General features: G+C 36.4%; 2 pseudogenes; both read right to left on the reverse strand.

The window, feature by feature from the left end:
* Nucleotides 1-7,204: 7,204 nt before the first annotated feature.
* On the reverse strand, nt 7,205-8,067 carry LOC110755223 (uncharacterized; annotated as a pseudogene).
* Nucleotides 8,068-8,083: 16 nt separating this feature from the next.
* Nucleotides 8,084-9,278, reverse strand: LOC110755222 (uncharacterized; annotated as a pseudogene).
* Nucleotides 9,279-22,504: the final 13,226 nt, after the last annotated feature.

Consider the following 22,504-nt stretch of genomic DNA (forward strand, 5'->3'; position numbering starts at 1 on the left):
TTATTGAATCATGTAACAAAAGGAATTTATAAAATATTTAGTTTTATGCCTTATGAAAATTGAAGTTGAGAATGAATCTAATTTTAATTATTGGTTTAATTTGGACAATATCTGTATATTTTACGAATTGTGATCCTTTTAGTTGACAAAACTATGTGTGGCTTGATCCTTTGGTAAGGGTACGTAGGCAACTTAGGCTAACCTAGGTGCAGCTGCAAATTGACCTGTTTGAGTTTTGTTTGATATGTCCTAGTATTTTGATTTTAAAGGATTGTTTTTTAGGCCAGAGGACCATTTTGTATTTTCCATGTGCTATTGCTTTGGGTGTATTGGTAGTTGGTTGTTTTTCTCTTGTGTTTGATAGGTGAAAAATTTGGTAAAGTCCATTGTTTTCAAGAGAGACTCTACCGAAATTTCGGTAGAAGTCAAATTGTTTATTCCTTTTAAGTAGGACTGCAAGGCTTTTTAGTAAAGTGGGTCCAGCATCGGGTAGATGCCGGACGAGAAGCAAGGTTCGTCATGAATTCCAAGGGGTAATCCGGGTTGGGTCCTATCATCATCGTTATGTTCCAAACTTGAAACACTACTCGTACTTAAGGAGTCTTTTACTTCTTACTAGTCAGTTTGCAACCTTTACAAACTAGTGTATGGATCCTCATGTCCAAGTAGAAGTTCTAACTATTAGAAATTTCTGTTCCATTGTCCATCCTTTCGTAATGAGAATATGTTCCATTAGAGTTCTTTGCCTTCTTCTTCTTGACTTCTCTTTTGACTTTAATAGTTGTTGTCATACTCCCACTGTCTCTCTTGCGACTTTGTTTCAAATGTGATTCACAAGTTCAACAATTGGAGAGAGTGTGATTCACCTTGGTCAATGACACAAGGAAAAAGTCTTGCACAAGGTGCCCATGTAGTGGAGTGCGTAAGCTCTCCAACTTTTCAATGATCTCAATCATTCTCAGTGTTTGCTGCGCAAATCTCACGGCCTGGGGTTCCGGGCCGATGGGATGTACGTTAACACGTGGCTTCCTGCTTTTGGATGCAGTGCGGTTGTACGCGGGCGTGCCAGCACGGTCTACCGTGCGTCGAGATGGTGATGTGGATGAAAATGGTTAAGTGGTGCGCCTGTTTGGGTTCGACTCCTAATCAAACGATTGTGGCCAAGAGAGGAACTGATCTCGGCCGTCAGGTTCACGGCTTGAGCTACAAGGCCGTTTAATGGTGGTGTTGATGGTGGATTTTGGGCGTTGCTCCGGCGCGTTGCTCAGGGAGCGACGGTCGTATGATATATGGGGTGAATGAGAGAGTAACAGAGATGGTGCTCTGGCGCCTTGAAAATCAATGGTCGTATGATATATTGATGAACGAATTTTCCTTACAATCTAACACTACTCCTAGGAAAGCAAGTAAAGATATTGAAAGTGCATTACAGGAAAATATAAGTTTCTCCGTGGAAGGCTTTTTAGTTTGGTGTTTGAACCCTTTGAATGTAGCTCGAACTTGGTATTTATAGGAGGAGCGCTTGGAGGAGTAATCGAGGTTGAAAATCTGCGTGGTGGAGCCTGATCAAAGCAAGTGGGTAGTCCAATCGACATTTGGGATCGTGAAGCATGGTGGTGTGACCCCATGAATCCTGGTAAATCTCGGCCGCCGCCCTGATCGTGGGTTATGCGCTTCTGGCCGTGGGGACGCATTTATTGCTCTGATAGCTGGTGACCTAATCTCTCAAGCTGTAAGAATCCTTGTGAGAATGTTTGCGTCTAATCACTCTGATTCCTATCACCAAATTCTGACTTCAGTCACTTCCCACCTTCCCTCGTGCATTAAATGCTTATTCGTGGCTAGTGGGTTTGCTGCAATAAACAGAGGCATTACTTTATTAAATGAAGCATGGGACCCTGCTGTCACGTGATGATTTGACTTTAATACCTTTGGCCGTGATTTTGTTCGGCCTCGGCCTCGGCCTATAATCGAGGCCGAGATGATCATGCCTTAGCAATTTTTCTTTTGTTTTTAGGAAGGCCAAACATCTTGGCGAAACGCCGCGTTTTAGATTTACGGGCAAGTGCGAGGGCCGAGAAAAAGGGGCTCCTTCTGGCCGTGATTTATTAGGCACAAACACTCAGTTTATGATGGACTGATGCCCTTTCAACCATCTAGGTCTTGACAAGATTATAAACAACTGAGCAGCGTCAGGGACGGGTTCTCTTCTCCATAACTTGTTTAAATGAAGAATTATGCACTGGTAGTGTCCATGTAATGCTCCTCAACCAGGAGGAAGCATCTTGCCTGAATGTCCTTCTTAACATGTAATGTTTAAGTAAAAAAGTGTGAGAAGTGGACTAGCTCTAGTACATTGAGGTACTAAGTCGGGAAGCACAGGCCTCACAAGCTTTCTTTGTCAAGTGTTGGAATGCGTGTTCGCAGATATATCAAAATAAATATAACCTAACAGATTTAAACTAGATTGATTTTAAGTCCATTGTCTTTAAATCAAATGACACCTTCCACTATTTTGACTAATTATGCAATCCCTCAAAAGCAGAACTGTAGAGTATTCTATGTTGAAAACTCTTAGTGGGATAGGAGGCTCCTTATACCTTGTTCACCGCAACATAATAGGTTCTTGGGAATTCTCAAATAATAAAGAGAGAATCATTCTACTGATTCACATCTTGATGTGAGTTCCCATCTAATTTGGCCTCTAGCAAATGTGTACCTCCAAATATTATTGTGAAGCACCATTGTACTAGTTAAGCATTAGCCCACCATGCTTGCAAGTATAAGAGTCCAAACATAACCTCATTATATTAGAATATTGGCCATATTTGTTGCCTACATTCGCAACATCCAATGTATAAAACGGACTCCTTTTAAACATAAGTACTCTACTTTGGCCCCCCATATCTAAGGGCAAGCCTTTATTGCAAGGGTCATGTTTAATGAGAATCCACCATGGTGGAAGGCCATGACTAGGCATTCAAAGTGCAAATTGCTTCTCTACTTAATTTAGGGTTAATTGAGGGTTTTAAGGTTTCAACATATATACATTTAATCAAATTAAACTACTAGGCCTATAGACAAGGCCTTTGGATGATTATGGACTTTTAGTGTGATCCAACATCGAGCCAAGATGTCGGATATCTAAGGCGAGTGATTGATTTTATTACCCGTCTTAACTAGTTAAGAACATACACGGTTTGTGGGCATTGGACATCTTCCTAATTTACAAAATTAATCTCCCTTCCTTGAGCTTGGGCCTCCATCTTCCTAATTTACATAACTATTTCAAAAGAAAAACTCAAAAGCCCAATGGGTGTTGAGGGAGTTACATAGATTACTACCCATTTAATCAATCACATTCATTATTTAATGAATAGGTTGCCAATGACATTGCTCAATTATTGGATAAGCCCTAAGTCCATAATCACCCTTTATTTATTTAATCTAAGAGTTATTTACACTAACACCCCCTTAGGTTTTCCGTTTTTTCACAAAACCCCATGAGGTTTCAAAAATTACACGAACACCTCCTGAGGTTTCAAAGGCTAACTTTGTCATTTGGACAAAATTTTATTTTATTTTTATATAAAATCAATAATCTTTGGGCGAAAGATCAACGAAAAAGGGTTTTGTGACAACAATTTCAAACCTCAGGGGGTGTTCGTGTAATTTTCAAAATCTCAGAGTGTTTTTTGAAAAATCCGAAAACCTAAGAGGGTGTCAGTGCAAATTACTCTTTAATCTAATTAGATACTTAAGCTAGGAAGCAAAGTAAACAACTTGTTATTGGATAATATGGGCTTAACTTCAATGGAACATTTATTTCAAACAAATAAATATTTTTCACACAAAGGCGAATACATTTTGTCATTTAGTGAAATGAGGTAAAACCACAATTAATTAAAATTTTGGGCAAAACTGTAATTTTTAAAAAGGGTTAACAGTTGATTTACCCCCTGAACTTGCACCTAACTTTCAATTTACCCAATATCCTTTTTTTTAGAAAATTAAAGATATGAACTTTTATTTTTCCCCAATTTCCCCCCTACCGTCTAAATCGTCAACATTTCATCCAATTTGCCGTTAAATATAAGAGCAAATTGGTCAATTTATACATTAAAAATAACTAAATACTGAAAAATAAAATAACATTAAATATAAAATACAAAAAATAAAAGAATTTTAATACAAATCAACCCACCACTCTCTCTCTCTCTCTCTCTCTCTCTCTCTCTCTCTCTCTCTCTCTCTCTCTCTCCTCCTTTCCTCCTCCCCCAAATTATTCCATCCAATTCCACTAGCCACTACCCTAATTCCAACTCACGAAGCCATCAACACTCACCGTTAATTTCAAAAATTCAACATGATTATTTTGTTTTCACCAATTGAATAGCAATACACATTTGGTATTTTAAATACCCATTTGACTTGGCCATTGATAGGCTAAGAGACATAGAGAAAAATATTCTGATCATGTTTATGGGTTCTATATGAGCTTTCCTTTACTCTCATTGACCATTCAGAGAGAGAGAGAGAGAGAGAGAGAGAGAGAGTGTTGGAGTGGTTGAGCTGGGGGATGGAGAGGTGGGTATGAGTGGGAGAGGTAAGGGTTGCATCCTTTGGAGGAGGAGGAGGAGGATGAGATAATATTGCATGAAAATACAACTGTGTTGAGAGAGAGAGAGAGAGAGAGAGAGAGAGAGGGTTGGAGGGGCTGACCTGGAATCCCTGGGAATGGCCTGGAGTCGCTGGGTGTGGGGGAGAAGCGTCGGGAAGAGGATGAGAAGGAGAAAAAAACTAGAAGGGAGGGAGAGTGGGGCCCTGGGTCTGTGGATGGGGTAGAGTTTTTTTCTTGGTTATGTTTTTTGTATTTTTTCAACAAAAAAAAATATTTTTAATGATTTAACAGAAAATTGGATGAAATGTTGAGGATTAGACAGCGGGGGGCAATTGATGGAAAACAAAATTTCTTATCTTTAATTTTCTAAAAAAAAAAAGGATAAGGGGTAAATCGAAAATTAAGTACAAGTTGAGGGGGGAAATTAATAGCTAACCCTTTTTAGAAATTGCATAACAGCCCCAAAAATTTGAAAATAGCATGAAGACCCCGAAATGAGTCTTCTCTTAGGGTCGGTCGGCCTAGGGTTATGTGTGTGTGTGTGTGTGTGTGGGTTCCTGAGAGCACCTTCAACCGATATGTCAAATTGCCACATGAACATGAAATGACAAAAATTGAAGGTTAAAGTTGCTCCAACCGAGTAGTCAAATTCTATATGGATTTGAAGGCTTGAAGAGATATGTCAAAAATAACATATCAAAAAACTTGATGTCAAATATTATTTTAATATTGTTTTAGTCATGGACCCTATCATTTCCTCTCTTTTAAACTTTATGCATCATATGGGTCCCATTTGCTTTTAAAAATATAATAAAATAATATGATATTTGGCATTTTTGGTGGAGTTAATTTTTTTCCAAAGTGTCAAATTGTCACATAATCCATCAAATTCAAATTTAACATTTTGCATTTAACATCTCCCTTGGAGATGCTCTGAGAAGTTGGACATGCGTATTTTCCACGTATTATCTTTCTATATCATTTACCCTCTTATTTCATGCATTTGCTATGCTTTTATTTTGAAACATTAAGGACAATGTTTGATTTAGGTTTGGGGGTAAGGTTTAGAAGTGTTTTTAAATTTTTAGGGTTTTTTTATATAACTTTTTTATTTTTTAATTCTATTTAGTGGATAATTCATGAGTTATACTTTGAATTCTCACATGCACATCAACACTTTAGTGAGAATGAAAGAAAATATCAATTATAGTTAACTTTGTTGTTTTAAGTAGAGTTAGATGACATTGCTCTGGATTGACCTTAGCGTAAAATAATAATAATAATAATAATAATAATAATAATAATAATAATAATAATGTTAATTTATCTAGAGTTTTACTTAGTAACCGGGCCTTTTGCCTAAACAGCAGCGAGTGTTCACATCAAACGGGAAAGTTTTGGGGTAAATACATTTTGTGACTAGTTTAGTTATGTAGCCTTTTTAACTCGAGTTTCTACACCTAATGCCTTAAAACCTTTGGTTTGAGAGTCATTGACCTAAATCTCGCTACAAAGGTTAATTAGAAAGCTTAATGGAACTAAACATTGCACAGTCACAATTTTTTTTTTTTAAAAGTATATATGCCTTGGGTAGTTATTTCCACTAAAATTTGATAATGATTGAAATAATGAGGTTATTGTGATTGAAATTGACTTTTGTCTCTAAAATATGTTGGTTCACTTAAACACCAAAGGAAACAAATGAAAAATTTACTAAATGATTATAGTGATTGAGACTCTATGTGGGGATTAATTTGAAACGTGTTTGCTCTTTTAAAAATTGTTCATGAATTTGCAATCAAGATAGCTTTGATGATGGTTAAGCATTTGTTTAAATTTTCAATTTTATTGTAGCATAAGTTATCTCATTTCGATGTTTGTGGGTATCATCACTGAAAGCCCTCACGAAACTATACTCGTCCACTATGGTAACCTAGGGGTTTAAAGGCTTGTTGCATACACTAAATGCAATCGAGATCCCTGCGAAAGTGGCTTAGTTTTCTTTTCTACTTAGTTTTTATTTTGTTTTGCTCGAGGACTAGCAAAATATAGATTTGGGGGTATTTGATGAGCACAAAATTAATACAAGTTTTATCCTTAAATTTATATTTGTTAGTATTTTCTTTTGTTTTATTTAAATCTATTAGAGTATTTGTATTGGTTATTTCCAATCTTTTTTTTTTGTATTTAATTGAGAGGTTGTTTGTAGATATTAAGTATCTTCCACCAATAGCATGATGAGGAGGAGGAATAAGCAATGTGTTGCAAGAAGAAGTTAGAAGAAAGATGAAAATATGTTCTGCCAAAGTCAAAGAAATCTGCTCAAGACAAAGGAAAAAACATGGAGAGCAACCCGTGTGAAGCATATCCAGGGATGAATTCAGGATTTTGAAATACACTAGGCTGGATTTCCCTTATAAACAAACTCGATGGTACGAGTGAATTTCATTGATAACAAAAATTATACACCTAATTAGGAGGGACATATTGAGCCTTACCCTCAAAATGCATCTAGTACATAAGATATAAACTAGTAAAAAAAGACAATAATAAATAAATATGCAATGCAAATACATAATACAACTATTTGAGTTGCACCCTTCTAGGCTTCGAAGAGTTGAAATCACTAATTATTGATTCGTTATTGATACTATCATCAAATTCTTTTTCAATGTGAAGTATCAAACAATCAGCAAGAAACTCATCCTCTATCTTGTTCTGAAGTCGATTTTTGATAAGTCTCATAGAAGAAAATGCATGTTCTGTTGTTGCTGTAGAAACCGGAAGAATTAACACTAAACGAATCAATCTATCAATCAAGTGGTAGGTGTGTGTTAACCCTGTTTCAAGTAAGCACTTAAGTAATTCAGGAATAGAATCAAGATTCTTGAAGGCTGGAAGACGATCCATATCAGTCTTATAAAATCCCAACTGTTGATGTAAAGCCTGTGACTCAGTGGTAGTAAAATCTAAGGATAAAACTTCCCAGCAAGATTGCATATATCACCAATGTTAAACTGCTTAAATGAATCACGGGGATCCAATGTTGAGGTAAGATAAAGAAGTTCCACGGCTTGCTCTGGAAATCTAGTATTTAACTCTACCAACTGAAAATCTATTACATCATTAAATACATCAATACTAAAATAATGCTCAACTGTAATAGAATCGTGTTGTTGACAAGAACGACCTCTACCCATTTTATGACGAGCACTCATATCAGGTAAACTAATGTCATGTTGTTCACAAAATGATAGCACACTTTTGATAAAATCATCCCAACCATTATTTCTCAACTCATCAAGCTTCATTTTTGTATTTGAAACAAGATTCAAAGCATTTACAATGTCTTGAGATTTGCTTTGAAGTGATTGACAAAGAAAATCTGTGAATCCCATAGTTTTTTCCAACAAAAGTAAGCAAAAAACAAATTCATACGACATCATGGCAATATAAATACTCTTAGCTTCCCACGAAATTGTGATGTAGGTCCATTATGACCTATTTCATCAAGAAGTGTCTTGGTTGCACCAAATAAATCAATCAAACTTACGAGCTCTTCATTTTGTTTGCTGAGTTTCTGAGAAGCAACCAACAAATCATCATATTTGTTGATGATAAACACAACATCCATATCTTCACAATCATCATCCTTCTTCGTTGGTTCATCCAAGCTTACAGTCGTGATAAGTGCAATGGCCTTCTCTTTATTTTCAGAGTCAGAATCACTGTCACTCCAAGTAGCATGCAGTGCCTTATTCTTCCCATCCTTCTGCTTATTTAAGGTGCTGGCACATTCCGAAGATATGTGACCATAGCCTTAACATTCGAAACATTGGACCTTTTCTCTTAGATTCTTTCGTTCATTTGACCTGCGAGATTTAGACCCACCATCAGTATAGTCAACAAACCTATTTTTAGAATTTATACCTTTTGAATCTCGACTACTTGGATCCTGATTCTTGAGAAAGTTCATGAATCGTCTTGTTAGAATCGTTAATTCCTCATCACTGCAATTTTCATCTGAATGCTCATCATCTTCTTCATTCACAACCTTGAAAGCAACACTTTTGCACTTTTTAGGAGCTAGATGTTTCATCTCATAGGTTTGTATGGACCCTATGAGTTCTTGAACTTTCAAGGTGTTCAAGTCACAGATCTCTTCAATAGCCGTGATCTTTGGTTGAAACTGTTGAGGCAAGGATCTCAATATCTTTTTCACAACCCTATCTTCTAGAATATTTTCACCTAAACTTGAACAAGCATTCACAATTACACAAAGTTTAACATAAAATTCAGAAAAAGTTTCATTCTCATCCATCATGAGTGTCTCAAACTGTAAAGTGTGCATTTGAAGCTTGGCTCCCTTAACAGTATCTGTTCCTTCATGAGTAACCTGCAAAATATCACAAGCTTCCTTAGAAGTATCACAACCAGATATATATTCAAATTGATTGGAAGAGACAGCAGTAAATAAAGCATTTAACCCTTTTTGATTATTAGTGTTGTGTGTGACTTTTGCAATGGTCCACTCCTTTCTAGTTTTGAGGACTGTGGTTTCTTCATCTCCTTTTCCAATCTTCTTTGTGGGTTTAGGAAATCCATGAACCACTGTATTCCATACACGTTCATCTAAGGACCAAAGAAACGACTTCATTTTGGGCTTCCAAACGACATAGTTGTTGCCATCGAAATATGGTGGATGTGCAACTGAGCCCGAGGCACGATCCATCCTACGGTATGTCAGATCTTGCTGAGTATGTTCAGCAACCTACTCTGATGCCAATTGAAAATACCTATAGGATGGCTTAAAACACTAAAAACGTAAAGTCTGCGTTTTGAGTAGTCAAGAGTATTACGATAATACAAATAAAACACGCCAAGGGAATTGATACGATGTATCAATCCTGTGCAGTTCAGCATGTAAGAGCAAAGAAAAACACAAAAAGTATTTTACGTGGTAAAACCCTACCTCTGGGGAAAATCCACGGGACTCCTCAGTCCAAAACAAATCCACTACAGAACGATGATTACAAGAAGTATTCACACACTTATCCTAGACACATTCTAGATAATGTTTACCTACTTCTTTGTAACTCAACTTCTGTCACGGGATGATCTTTCGACACTCCTTATGTTGAACGCAATATTGGTCACGATTGCTTCAAGCTCGCCGAAGTTCTTCCAACTCTCCTTATGTTGAATCCGATATTGGTCACAATCGATTCAAGCTCACCAAAGAAAAACCGTCACAACGGTCTTTGTGCCCTAGACCGTATGAGTCACTGAACATGCAAATGAATGCAATATGAATGATAAAAGTGTTTGATAAATCACCAAGTAAACATGGAACACTTGATGATTTATCTCAAATAAAAACTCAGCTTTCCAAAGTTTATGGACTGAAAATATGATCGTGAAAGCTCTACAAACAAAGAAGACAAAGGTCTTATTTTATAGAACCTTTTCTTCTCTAAGAATAAAAGTCCACGTCCAACACAAAATCAATTTCATTGAAGGCTAACCAAATAACCAAAGATATGTTTCCTAGTATGTATAAAACACACGTCTACTCCAGGAAGGATATTCATAATTTATCAAGATTCCTAATATTCTTGAATTAATTCCAAGAATATCCCAACCCTTTAGACACAATGATCTGATTCAAAACGTGATTGCCAATTAAAGATACTTTCCAATACAAAGCAAGATTACCCTTGAGGCCCAAGGAAATACCAACGTGATCTTCAATCAAAATACTTGAAAGACAAGTAGGAATTTAATAATAAAAGCACTACTACAAAAAGTGAAAAAGACGACGGCAGAACAAAAAACCGTCGTTGTGTTTAAAAAGACGACGGTAACAAAAAACCGTCGTGGATAAGTGCCTTAAACAACTTTAAAATGGAGGTACTGTCAAATATTTTTTTTAAACGACGCACACAAATAAAAAAGCGTCGTCTTATTAAAAAAGTTTTCTTTAGAGTTAAAATCTGACCAAAAAACAACGATAGCAGGTATGAATCCACCGACGTAGAAAATAAAGACGACAGTTCACCAAAAAACCTGCCGTGTTAACTCCTAACTAAACACGACCAACTGTTCTTAGTCCGCGTCGTATAATATAATGGAATCCACGTCGGTATACTATGACGGTGCCTTCTCTGTAAACCGCCGTCTTAATTTTTATTTCTTTTTAAGATTTAATTATTTTTAAATTTTGGTAGCCTACGAAAATTAAAATGAGATCCCAAGAGGTATGATATCTTACCATTGAGATCTTTGGATCCTGATCATAATCGAACCACCAAAGTGAGAAAGACAATATTTTAAATACACAAAATCCAAAAAGAAACCAGAATTGAACTGACCACTGCAAACTTTGAGAAATACAATGTTTTGAAAGTTAATGATGTGTGCGTTTTTGTGTCTTTGAGATACACCAAAACGCATACATCATTAACATCCAAATTATTGTCTTTGAGATGTGAGAGAGAGTGATGATGTATGTGTGTATGTGAGAGAGGAAGACGAGCCTCCAGAGAGATCAGAAGAACTTGGAACCCTGAATGAAAACTGAAACTGAAAGAAAGCGTCAAATTTATACAATAAATCTTTAAAACCCACGGCGGTCCTTATACACATACCGCCGTCTAATTGTAAAAAACTACGTCGGTTATTCTTTAATGGAATCCACGTCGTATAATTTTATGGAATCCACGTCGTATAATGTAATGGAATCCTCGTCGGTATATTACAAAAAAATGACGTGCTAAAAAATGTACCATGACGCGAGAGATTAATTTATCGACTCATTATTTTGGAGTGTACTACGACGGTACCTACAACACTACTGTCGTATTTATTTACCACGTCCTAAGTTCAAATTACCGTCGTATTTTTTCTATTTATACGTCTGCCTTTTCTGTAAACCGCCGTCTTATTTTTATTGCTTTTTAAAATTAATCAATTATTCTTTTATTTTGGTAATATCTTTCTTAACACAAAACAAAATTTAATTCTCAATCCTCAACAACATTTTCGTCTTAAAAGGAAAATCTCTTCGTGGTTTCTTTTCTACCTTCACCCTCAGCTTGTTCAACTGTTTCTTCCTCTCATATGCAAGTTGGGCCCTCTCCTTCCTCTTGTTCTCAAGCTCCTGCAGATCAATATTTAATAGGAGCAATATTTAAAAGGCAAATCTCTACTGATAATCAAAATCAACAGGAATGACCATCAGGAATGACCATCATCTTTATCTTATCATAAGGAATTCAATAGGTATGCCTTCAAACGGGCAAGTGCGGCTGCACCATGCTTGGTCTTGTGAGGAATCATTCTGCAAACCAAAGACAATTTATACAAAGAAATTCACCATGCTTGGTCTTGTGAGGAATCATTCTGAAAACCAAAGACAATTTATACAAAGAAATTATGGTCTTCTGAGGAATCATTCTGTAGAAAACGCAACTAAAAACATTTGCTTTCAGAAAGACAATTTTTTAGAAGTTGATGAGACAGAGCAAAGGGCAAGAAGAAGTTGGAACCCTAGTTGAAAAATGAGAGTTAAAAAACGCGTGGAAAAATCATATTTAAACAAATTATCGTAAATATCCACGTCGGTTCTATTACACATAGCGATGTCATATTTAACTAATCAACGTCGTCCTTTTCACTTTTGCAAAGAGAACAACGTCGTTTTCAGAACCCCAAAGTAACCACGTCGATTTCTTAAAATAAATAGTCGTTGAATTTCGAAGGACAACGTCAGTTTAGATAAATAAGCGCCGTCATAACTACATCGGAATTCCAAAAGTCGTTTGGCTGTAGTGATAACCACGTCAGTTCCGACTTATTTACCGTCGTTATAACTAAATACTAGGGCGGTTTTTAATAAAAACGTCGCTGTATTGAACTCTGGGAAAATATATAAACTTTTCATCACCTGACCTAATGTTCTACGGTTTTCTCTCACCGATAAAATATCTCAGTTTCCCTCTCATTTCCCAAAAGCAGCATCATTGTCTGAATTTCATCATCGTCTTCGTCTTCGTCTCCAAATCACCATTTTCTTACGTCGGAAGGAAAACTTTCTTTGCACACCAAAGGTTTTTTTCTCAATCTCTTCCCTTTTTTTACATTTCATTTGAAAGCCGTCGTTGTCTGGAAACAACATTCTGTCAAATTGAGGAAATCTTGCACTGGTTTTGATTAAATTCATTAGTCCATCACTCTCACGATGTCAAAAGACGACTGTTTTATCTTGTTTGCGACGATAGACTCGACACACCACGACGGTCGTTAAATCCAACCTAATGCAAACTGCACGACGGTGGTTAATAACCGTCATGGTGTGACAATTAATACGTCGGAAACAAGATAAAATCGTCGTCTGGTGGGAGAAAAACTGTCGTTTTTCTTGTATCCCATCTCAGTAAGACGATGGTTTATTTTGTGTTTGACGTTGTAAATATTAAACCACGTCGGTTCTTAGGCTGAATAACCGAGGTGGTGTATAAACATTTACGTCATGAACGAGATAAAACCGTCATCTTATTTCCATACATGGTCTGAGAGACTGTTTAATAGGGCGTCGCTGTTTTCGTGTTACCGTCGTGGTGTTGTATTTACGACGACGGTGTTGTTTTACAACCGTCGTCCTAAATTAAATATCACGGCTGTATTTTTCGGACATGGTTTCTTTATTATTACGTCGTTCTTTTTTAATAACCGACGTTGTTTTCCTTGCAGATTAATTAAAAATGGTTTTGAAATCTCAAAACAAGGAAGCTCAAGTGTCAAAGGCCAAATCAGTTTCAAAGGCTCAAAGGGATGAAGCCAAATCAATTTCAAAGGCTGAAATGGATGAAGGCAAATCAGTTCAAAGCAAATCCTCAAAGAGGATGAGATTTTCTTCTACTTCCGATAAAGACCCCAGCACAGCCACATTTCTTGAGGAGCCAAAATCCACCTGCGGTATCAACACAATGAGCCGTGTTGGGAAGAGGAAAATTTAGAAGATTAAGCATGTGGTTGAGTTCAATAAAAGTGGCAGACCACATGGCAAGGCTGCTATTGAGATGTAGTCTTATATTGGTGTTTTGGTAGGCACCAGAGTCCCTCTTGTGGACAAGAAATGGAATCAATTGCCCAAGGACGTGAAGGAGCAGATTTGGGAAGCTATTCAAATGGCCTATGTTATTGGGGATGGGTGCAAGAAGATGGTCATGTCGTCTGCCGCCAAAAAATGGAAGGATTTCAAGTATAACGTAACTAGGCAGTATATCCTTGCATTCGTACATGACAAGGAGAAGTTAAAAGAACCCCCTGAGCTTTATAAGTTCATAGAGAAATCGCAATGGGATGCCTTTGTAGCTTCAAGGTTATCCCCAGATTTTGAGGCTATGCATACTAAGCAGAAACAGAGGAGGGAGAAATTGGAGTACAACCATAGGTTGTCTAGAAAAGGGTATGTTGGTTTGGAGGACCAATTGGTAGAAACCATGCCCGGTGAAGAAATCGATCGAGCTCTTCTATGGAAGAAGGCAAGAGAAGATAAAACAGGAAACATCCCTGATCCAAAGGTTGCAGAGAAGGCAAAAATAATCGTAAGTCTCACTAACTCTGTTCTAAATTTGAAAAACAGAGCGTTTTATTTTCGTATAGACGTCGCATGTTTAAATAACCGACGTTATAAAATAAACACCACGACGGCTTAAATTCTGGAGACGGCCGTTTTGTTTTAAGTTTGTTCACGCACACACTCTCTCTCTCTCTCTCTCTGTCTATTTCACTGAAATTTGTGGTGCACAATTTCGTGAAAATAATGCATATTTTAATCGAGTTTTTTCACTTCTTCATTAAAATTTACGACGGTTTTATCTCATCTAGACGTTAGAATATTTATACAACGATGGTACTTTTGTACAGCCGTATGAAATTAAGTCCTACGTATGTTTGTTCAATAGTCCGTCGTCTTACTTTAAATACTACGACGGTCTTTGATTTATGTTTTAATCTGTTTGATTTTGAATATACAACGGTTTTTTTCTCCCGACGTTGTAAAGTGTAAACAACGACGGTATTTAAATGCCGACGTGTTAAATTAATACTACGTCAATTATTTAAGAAAACCGTCATTGTAAATGATATATTACGTCGGTTTATTTATCTGTTGAACACTCCGCTCAGTTTCTAACAATCTATCTTTCTCCCTTTTAGGATGATTTGCAAAAGCATGTCTCAGAAGGCACTCTGACTGTCTCCGGGGGCAATGATGTCCTGACTCTTGCTTTGGGAACCCCCGAGCATGGTGGGAGAGTCAGAGGAGTTGGTGCTAGCGTTTCCCCAACTCAGTTCTTGAATTTGCCGAAATAGCAGAGAGTGGAATTTGGTGAAAAATTGAAGGAAAGTGTGAGGGAGGCAGTCAGAGAAGAGACCTTGAGGATTGAGGCAAGGTCAAGGGAAACTATAATGGAATCAGTCAGAGCAGAGAGGGAGGCTATGTTGGCACATTTCCATCAACTAGTTCCTAATTTTGATCCCAGCCTGATGCTCAAAACCCCAATTACTCCAATTACTTTACTCCCTCAAGATCAAAGCCCAAAAAATCCAATGTCTGATAAGGCAAGCTGCTCTGGGGCCACTGGTGTCAGACCACTAGCTTTGGGATTAGAAGATCCAAAGCCTGAAGCTGATACTGCTGGAAAACAGCAAGAGGACACGGTAAAATCTCTGATATTTTCATTTTCTGCCTTTTAAATTTTAAATAGACGTCGGTCTTTTAAATATCTGACGTTAACATTTCAAACAACGACGGTATATATTTACGGACGTTGGAAAACAATAATACGTCTGTTTCTTCCAAGAACCGTCGTGTTGAGTTAAATACCACGACGCTTTTACTTGTTTTGCAAATTATTGGACATTAAAAATAACGGCTGTGTGTTTTGCCGTCATCTAATTCTTTTATAAACCGTCATCTATTTCATGATAGCATTAACTGCATTTTAATTAGACGACCTTTCTTTAGTGTAGCGACGTTATAAAGTTTACACAACTACGGTTATGTATTTACCGACGTCTATAACCTTTCCTCCGTCAGTATTTACTAGAAACCGTCGTTTATATTATATACCACGTCTGTTTTTTGGGTTTAGTTAGAGTCGTTTATTTTAGTTCACACACAAACTAACTTATATTTCTTTATTTATTTCTTTTAACAGGATCTCTCAAAGCTAGACATGCCACCTCCTCTGTTAGCCTTATGCCAACATTTCCAGACCAAGTTGTTGCCTACTAACGAGACTTTGACAGTTCACATGCCCAAGGAAGTGTTTGGCTTTGAGCATGATACCTTCCTCTTCACTGAAGATGTTTTGCAGTTTGGTTCCATGGTTGAGATTGGAACCACAGTGATATCAGTATACATGAGGTAATTCTAGAAATCCCACTTTGTTTTACATTTCCCTTTCTTTTAAATTAAAATCTCATTTAATTGACTTTCATATATTTAGGTACCTATTTGACTATTTAAAAATGGCAAATATGGTAAACCTTATTGGCCTCGTGGACCCTGGGCTAGTCAACTCTCAATCTGGAACTATATCAGACCGAATAAAAAACATGTCAAGCCGCCTGAAAACAGAAAACAGCAGATGGGAATCAATTTTTCTTGGTCCCTTATAATGCAGGGTTAGTACCCTTAACTATTTAAAGTATTTTCCTAAGCTTGTAATATTTTTCTTTGTAGTACTATTTAACCTATATGGATCATTATGTGTAGGGGTCATTGGGTGATGGTAATTGTGAGACCAGCAACAGAGACTGCCTATTACATGAATTCACTGCCAAAACGCTCCGTTGACGACGACATGAAAAATATAGTAAATACGTAAGTTGATTTCTTCTTATCTAAGATTTTTTTTTCCTTTAAAGCATTTGAATATACGACAGTTTTTTATAATGCCGACGTTATAATGACAATACAATGACGGTAAGTTATTACCGACGTTTTAAACAATTTATTACGTCAGTATTGTCCTAAAAACGTCGTGTTAATTTAACTACCACGTCGTTTGGGTTTTATTTAAGAACGTTTTAATTTTTTCTATTCAATTTTTTGTTATACAACGTTTTCCTCTTACCGATGTTATAATGTTACACAACGACGGTAATTTTTTACTGCCATTTGAAACAAAATACCACGTCATTTGTTTTAAAACTCCGTCGTTTTGATTGATTTACCACGACGGTTACTATTTGTATTTAAATTTTTCGTTTTGTCATTAACACCCTTTGTTTTCTTGTAACAAGGCAATTAAAATATTTAACATTCATATAAACAAAAATTCACCATGTAAACATGCCATTTGGAAAAATCTACACGGCACTCTTGAACAACCAACAAGTGTAGAGTGTGGCTATTACGTGATGCGATTCATGAGAGATATAATTCATGATCCAGACCTAGATTTCGAGAAGAAGGTAAAAGGAAAAATTTTACGAGGCTTTTTTTCTTTATTTTACTACGTCAAATTTTTCTTTAAAACCGTCGTTTGTATCTTTATAACACGTCGGTTTTTTGGTTTATTTTGGGTTTGAAAAGAAAAAAGGTCGAGTTCAGTATACACAAGAACATATTGACGAAGTTAGGCATGAATGGGCAGAATTCGTGAACAAGTTATTACCGAAAGATAATTGATGTACATAAATATTTATGAACAATGTTTAGGTTTATTTTAGTTTATTTAAAATGTACATACATATTTTTGTTGTAATCAATCGAACAACCATCAAAAAAATTAAATTTTTTGTTAAAATTTGTTTAGTTCCCAAAAACTGACGTCTTATTCTAATTTACACGTCTCATATGTGTACACAATGGTCGTCTTGCTATAACTGGAAATATAACATCGACGACAATTCTTAAAAACGACATGTAACAGTCATAAACACGACGATTTATAATTAATTCATCTTGTACAGATGAATTTTTTACCAATATACTACGTCTGTTAGTACAATCATATCAACGTCTTAATAATATACAAAGGCGGTTATTATAAAAAATTTGACGTTGTATAGATAAACAACGTCGGTTATCTAAAATAAAATGACGTGGTAATACAATAAACCCACGTCGGTTATCCAAACAATTGACGTCGTTTTCTATTTGTTTCGACGTCTAAAAAATATATGACGTCAGTTTGTGATATTTAACGTCGTTGTAAAAGGATACAACGTCGGCTAGGTCATTTGGCATTTAATTTTAAATGACTTTTATATTTTATTTAATTCCATATTAAATTCAAAACTAATTCCAAAAATTAAACTGACAACTACCAAGCACTCATTGAAATATTGTCTCTCCCCTAAAGCTTTAAAAAATATAATTTTAGAAATATTTTTTTTATGGTATTTAATTATTAATATTAATAATATATTCAAAACAAAATCCGAAAAATATACCGACAAATTCTATGCAGTCATTGAGACAATATCTTGCCCGTTAAGGCCTGAAAAATGTAATTTTAGTTTTCAAAGTTCAAATGATAACAAAATTCAAACAAATTTAGAGACAAAGCACGGTACTCCTTATACTTTACATAACATAACCCTAAAGTTTATGTGATCCATTGGTGCCCATAAATTCAAAATGATGAAATCCATATTTTAGCCTACTATTATAGAAGGCATTGTTGTAAGGAGTCCGTAGCAATTTTCGGTTCATTTTTCTCATACTTGTGTATTTTTTTAAAATTATTGTAAAATTTAGGGTTTAGGGTTTACGGTTTATTGAAACGAAGCTGGTTTTCTCCCGCTGTTTTTGGTCAACTACGTAAACCCAGACTAATGGAATCGGGTTTACGACGTCGGTTATTAAGTGGCGACGTATGTTATGTTTACAACGTCGGTCTTGTGTGGAAACCGCCGTCTTAAGTACATATTAGACGTCCATATATAAGATTTACCGTCGTCGTTGAAAAACACGGTACTTTAAAATTTTTGACCGCGACCTAAAATTTTTAGAATTTCCCTTTAACCCTAAAATAGTTCATTCTCTCGCTTCAACATAAATTTGTCTTAAAGTTTTCGCTCTCTCTCAAAGCATTGGGTATATTCTTTCAGCTCTCTCTCAAGCTTTTGTTATATTCTCTCAGCTCTCTCTCAAAGCATTGGGTATATTCTCCAAGCTCTCTCTCAAGCAGTTGTTATATTCTCTCAGCTCTCTCACAATATCCATGTAAGTACAACCCTAGTCCCTTTAACCGTAATCTCTTCTTAAATCCATAAATGTTTTCATTGGTAGCTATGGGTTCTTAATTGGTAGCTATATTAGGGTTCTTTTATGTTTTGGTGTTTGCATTCTTGTAATAATTACTCTCTGTTTGGGTTCTTTTATGTTTGTTTGGCCATGGGTTCTTGGAAAAGGAATGGGGATGGGATATTTAAGCTATTTTTTTAAAACCACGACAACGGTTGATGGATCAAACCGTCATCTAAATGTTTATTATACGTCAGTTGTTCATTTACTCCCGTCGTCTGAGTTTTAAGCCGCAACTAGTAGCCTAAAGACGACTGTTTCTCCATTAAACGTCGTCTTTAGGCTACCAGAACCCCGTACAAATTTCTGGGTTTGGGTATCTTAATGACGACGGTAACTATAAATGCCGTCGTCTGATTTTATATTAAACGACGATTATGTTGTAAAAACCGTCGTCTTGTTCATGTTTTATATTTTATTTTCAATTTGTTCTCTGCTATTTGAATGAGGTAGTGTTTCATTGCTGGTCTTTCCACTTTAATATATATATATATATATATATATATATATTATTTTTATTTATTTATATGATTTTATAGAGTGTGAGATGGATAAGTTATGGATGCATGCGGATAGAAGATCGAAGGCATATGACTTAGGGGTGGAAGGATTTTTGAATTTGCTGTAGAAAATTTTGGAAATACAACTCATATTCGTTGTCCATGTGTTAAATGTGGGAATATTCGATTGTTTGGGGTTGGAATTATAAGGGAACACTTATACTTTAATGGAATTCACCAAAGCTATAAGATTTGGACATGGCACGGAGAACCTTGAGAATGGACTACCAATGCTAGTAGAAATATGGAAGAAGATGAGCAAAGTAGGTTCAATTATGTTTCTAAAGAATTAGGGATGGATGATAATGATTTTGCCAATATTGGATCTGATTCTTATGAGTTTGCCAATGTGATTGGGGATGGCGATGAACCCTTGTACCCTGGTTGCAGTAAGTACACGAAGTTGTCGGCTTTGGTGAAGTTATATAATTTGAAAGCAAGACATGGGATGAGTGATGTTTGTTTTACAGAATTATTGATACTTCAAGGAGAATTGCTTCCAGAAGGAAATACACTACCTTCCTCTATGTACGAGGCAAAAAAGACTTTGTCTGCTTTAGGGATGAGTTATGAGAAAATCCATGCATGTCCCAATGACTGCATTTTGTATCGGAAGGAGTATGAGGAAGCTACTAATTGTCCTACTTGTGGTATCTCAAGGTGGAAGGAAACCAAAGATGGGTTCTTGAAAGAGGGTGTGGCAGCGAAGGTGGTGTGGTATTTTCCTCCAATTTCAAGGTTTAAAAGGATGTTTCAATCACATAAGACAGCTAAGAGTTTGACTTGGCATGCTGCAAGAAAATCAGTTGACAGTCATATGTCTCATCCAGCGGATTCCCCGTCTTGGAAACTTGTTGATGATAAACGGCCCGACTTTGGTAATGAGCTAAGAAACTTGAGATTGGCTCTCTCATATGATGGATTTAATCCCCACAGTTCTTTAAGTAGTAGATACAGTTGTTGGCCAGTTATGTTAGTTACATATAATCTCCCACCATGGCTATGCATGAAGCGGAAGTTCATGATGTTGACCTTATTGATTTCCGGTCCTAAACAACCTGGAAATGATATAGACGTCTACTTAGAGCCTTTGATTGATGATTTAAAATCTCTGTGGGATAGGATTAGAGGAGTGTATGATGCCCACATAGGAGAATACTTTACACTCAAAGGTGTATTACTGTGGACAATTAATGATTTTCCTGCCTATGGGAACTTATCTAGTTGTGTCGTTAAAGGATATAAAGTTTGTTCAATATGTGGCGATGATACACCTAGTCACAGGTTGAAACATGGCCACAAAATTTGTTACATTGGGCATAGAAAGTGGTTACCAATCAATCATCCATATAGGAGGCAACGTGCAGCTTTTAATAGGAAACCTGAATATGGCATGCCTCTCGAGCCATTAATCGGAGAAGAAGTGCTACGTATGGTTGAAGATATTAATTACATATGGGGCTCGAAAAATGGGGGAAGTGTTGGTGAGAATGATGGTGACAGAGTTTGTTGGAAGAAGAAATCAAAATTCTTTGATCTCGAGTATTGGAAATACCTCCCTGTGAGGCATGCCCTAGATGTTATGCACATTGAGAAGAATGTTTGCGATAGTATCATTGGTACATTGCTAGAGATCCCTGGAACAAATAAAGATGGGATTGCTGCTCGGTTAGACTTATTGAACATGGGGGTCAAAACTGATTTGCAACCCGAGTATGGAGAGAGACGTACTCGCTTGCCTCCAGGGCCTTGGAATTTGTCAAGAGCAGAAAAGAGAGCGGTTTGCAATTCTTTCTATGGTATGAAGGTCCCTGAAGGTTATTCTTCAAATATAAAAAATCTTGTATCTTTAAAAGACTCAAGACTTCTTGGCCTTAAATCTCATGATTGTCATACCTTGATGCAACAATTGCTCCCTGTGGCAATTCGTTCTGTTTTGGAGAAGCCTGCAAGGTATGCAATAACTCGATTGTGCTTCTTCTTCAATGCTTTATGTGCAAAGACGGTAGATGTTTCCAAGCTAGATAAGTTGGAAGAAGATGTAGTAGTTACTTTGTGTTTGCTTGAGAAGTACTTTCCCCCTTCATTCTTTGATATCATGGTTCATCTAGTAGTACATCTTGTCAGAGAAGTTCGTCTATGGGGGCCGTATATTTTAGATGGATGTATCCATTTGAAAGATATATGAAAGTGCTAAAGGAGTATGTTCAGAATCGTACTCGTCCCGAAGGTTGCATTGCTGAGCGGTATATAGCTGAAGAAGCTGTAGAGTTTTGTACCGAGCATTTATCTGATGTTACTACAGTTGGAGTGCCTTCAAGCCAGAAGATGGGAGTTTCAAAGCCATTATCAGGTTGCACAGTGAGCTTAGTTGATCTGGACTTGTTGAACCAGGCACATCTATATGTCTTGGAGAATACAGAGGAAGTCCTACCTTATATCGAGTACGTATGAGTTTAATTTTTCATATGTAGCCATTTTAAATATTATTACTCCTTATGTTTATCTTATATACAAGGGACCGTAATGCGTGATTTTTTGGTGTCAATTGTAGGGAACATATGATCCACATCAAGACCACTTATCCAAAATTTAGAAAGAGAACAAAGTAGCTACAAGATAAGCACAATGGCACTGTCATTCAATGGCTACGCTTTAAGGTATATATGTTATTGAATGACATATTGAACTTTTAATTTTCTTTCTTTCTATATGTTAGATTGAATTAAGATATATGTTTAATTTGCAGGTTCAAAGTGAACTTAATGGGGAAGATAATAATGGCGTATCAGAAAATTTAAGGTGGTTAGCAGCTGGTCCAAGCATGGCAGTGCTATCATATAGGAGCTATCTTCTTAATGGTGTCAAATTTAACATCAAGGCACAAGATGATGTGCGAACTGTCCAAAATAGTGGAGTTTATTTACTTGCACATACTATGCAAGTTGCTAGTGCCAAGGATAAAAACCCTATTGTCTCAAATATGGGTTTTTATGG

This window comes from Prunus avium, chromosome 4, assembly GCF_965620075.1.
Source record: "Prunus avium chromosome 4, drPruAviu1.hap1.1, whole genome shotgun sequence".
Classification (NCBI taxonomy): domain Eukaryota; kingdom Viridiplantae; phylum Streptophyta; class Magnoliopsida; order Rosales; family Rosaceae; genus Prunus; species Prunus avium.